Source organism: Coenobita brevimanus, chromosome 32, assembly GCF_032717465.1.
Source record: "Coenobita brevimanus isolate Jiangsu-jjx chromosome 32, ASM3271746v2, whole genome shotgun sequence".
In the NCBI taxonomy this organism is placed as follows: domain Eukaryota; kingdom Metazoa; phylum Arthropoda; class Malacostraca; order Decapoda; family Coenobitidae; genus Coenobita; species Coenobita brevimanus.
In genome coordinates this window covers 2,535,397-2,538,184 of record NC_136985.1, presented here as the reverse complement: position 1 = coordinate 2,538,184, position 2,788 = coordinate 2,535,397, and the positions used below count along the sequence as shown (strand labels likewise).

Genomic DNA, 2,788 nt, shown 5'->3' with positions numbered 1-2,788 from the left:
ATTGTATGTAGGGTGAGAAGTGCTTGTAAGTGTAAGTGTATGTAGGGTGAGAAATGCTTGTAAGTGTAATTGTATGTAGGGTGAGAAGTGCTTGTAAGTGTAATTGTAGTGTTGTAGTGGCTTTGGATGTGTGTGTAGTCTGGGAACCAAGTGTAATCGGCCCGCGCAAGCCGACTGGGTGCAAGCATAATTTATAGTAAGCGACACTGGTTCAACCACAGCACCCCTTGTGTCCGCCAATGCAGTACGTGGCCAGAAGAACGCTCCCAAAGTTTATTATCCTGGCGGGGCGCAGGTTACTAGCTCCTAATTCAGGAATGATTTGAAAAACACAAGAAAATACTGTGCAAAGATTAATACAAACTTTTATACGCAAATGAAAATACGGTTCATCACTAGTCCTTCTTTTATCCATCATCATCATCACCATCATCACCATCACCATCATCATCATCATCATCATCATCATCACCATCATCATCATCATCATCATCATCATCATCATCATCATCATCAATCATCATCCATCATCCATCATAATACATCATCGTCATCATTATACTCCTCTCTGCCTTCACATCATCATCATCATTATACTCCTTCTCTGTCTTTACTCATCATCATCATTATACTCCTTCTCTGTCTTTACTCATCATCATCACCATCATCATCATCACCATCATCATCATCACCATCATCATCATCACCATACTCCTCTGCCTTCACATCATCATCATCATCATCACCACGATACTCCTCTGCCTTCACATCATCATCATCATCATCATCATCACCATACTCCTCTGCCTTCACATCATCATCATCATCATCATCACCATACTCCTCTGCCTTCACATCATCATCATCATCACCATCATCATCACCATACTCCTCTGCCTTCACATCATCATCATCATCATCATCATTATAATCCTCTCTGCCTTCACATCATCATCATCATCATCATCATTATAATCCTCTCTGCCTTCACATCATCATCATCATCATCATTATAATCCTCTCTGCCTTCACATCATCATCATCATCATCATCACCATACTCCTCTCAGTTTTCACTCACTCTCTCCCTCTCGCCTTTCTCACTTTTCGCTTTCTTTCATGTACTTTTACCCCCTCTCTCTCTCTCTCTCTCTCTCTCTCTCTCTCTCTCTCTCTCTCTCTCTCTCTCTCTCTCTCTCTCTCTCTCTTTCCTTTGTGATATCTCTTTTTGCTTTAATTTATGTTATTGTCACTCCTCAAATACCTTCTTCGTCAGTGTGATTCGTGTATAATATATTCGTGTATAATATGATTCGTGTATAATATGTTCGTATATAATAATATTCGTGTATAATATATTCGTGTATAATATGATTCGTGTATATGTTGGTGTATAATAATATTCGTGTATAATATATTCGTGCAAAATATTGATTCGTGTATATTATGATGATACCAAATCGGACGCACTTTTGAATGGTAGGTTGCCAGGGTACGATAATGACAACCTCAGAGTCGTGCACCGCAACTGTTGTATGGAATGACGTCCGCCTGTCCACGTCCATGTTCGTCTTTCATTTGTTTTCCACATTAGCAGACGTCACAAAACAGCAACACTACACTGGGAGGGATCGGCGTGTTGGACCTGAGTAAATCCAGCAATGCTTTGGCTGGACACACGTGGCTGGTTATGTCTCTCTCTGGCCTCTCTTCCAGGAAACTCCTCACCAAATTCCCAGTCTCCCTGCTTTTCTTTCCGCTGCCTCACAAAGCTTTGAAATAGTCTTCCACCTTGACTATGGCCTCTTCAGACTGTTGCGCTTCCAACTCCCTGCCACTGGTGCTCTGCGTGTCTTCTTCGTCCATGGCTTTCTCCAACAAACTGACTAGTTGGTTTGTTACTCTCTTTTTCACTTCTGTCAGACTAAAACCCCAGTCTGAACTTAGGGTTGTCAGCAGGGCGTACGATGCTGTTCAGTAATTCGTCCATCACGGGTGCCATCCATCAGAGGTCACTGTCGCTGCCAAACACTTTTTCAAATATTTGCACATTCTCACCAAAAAGTACCAATTATCGCTGCCACCAAGGAAATTCTAAAAGTTGCCCATTTTCACTGAAAAGTACTGTTTATTGCTAAGGAAATGAGTTGAAAAGTACCAGAGGTGCCAGTAGCGCTACTAACCCAAAAAAGTACTGCCGGCACTGATAGCAGTACTAAAAGAGCATTCCCAGTCCAACACTTGGCCCGGCCAGTCGTCTCCATGCCCAACCAGCGAGCTGCTCTCTCTGCCATTGCTCATGCCTTCGACCCATTGAGGGGGGCATACAGCAGTAGTTCCAAGCTGCCAGGAACCACGACGATCACTGGCGCCGTGGTTTGGCTCAACGTGAAGTCTGGGTACAGGTTCATCAAGCACCGGGACACCGGTGCTGATGTTTTCATGCACAGACTTGGGATCGTTGCCCCGAATCCGCGGCATTTCCTGCACTCTCTCGGCGAGGGTGAGACGGTGGAGTTTCTTCATCTCCATCAGTCCTGAGGCTAGGGATGTCACTGGGCCAGGGGTATTACTGTGCAGGGCTCTGCCCATGCACGGCGGTGCCCCACGGCCCAGAGACGCTGTCCTAGGGGTCCTGTTCTGGGGAAATAAACACCATTGTTTCAATGTGTGTCACTACGGCAGAGGCTCTCAGTGGGGGTGACAAGGCGGTCTTCTGCATTTTCCTCCCTCAGATCTGAGGAGAACGGGCTACCGTGCCTTGCCATCCCCCAGAGCTTTGCCAGCGA

General features: G+C 45.1%; 1 protein-coding gene across 1 annotated transcript in view; it reads right to left on the bottom strand.

Annotated features, from left to right (window-relative positions):
• Nucleotides 1-1,137: 1,137 nt before the first annotated feature.
• LOC145395667 (actin-binding Rho-activating protein-like) overlaps nucleotides 1,138-2,788 on the bottom strand; it is a 29,938-nt gene continuing 28,287 nt past the window's right edge. The window contains exon 6 of the mRNA XM_080269234.1: nucleotides 1,138-2,788. This exon is cut by the window's right edge and continues 1,552 nt beyond it. The gene's annotated coding sequence lies outside the window, so the exon portion shown is untranslated.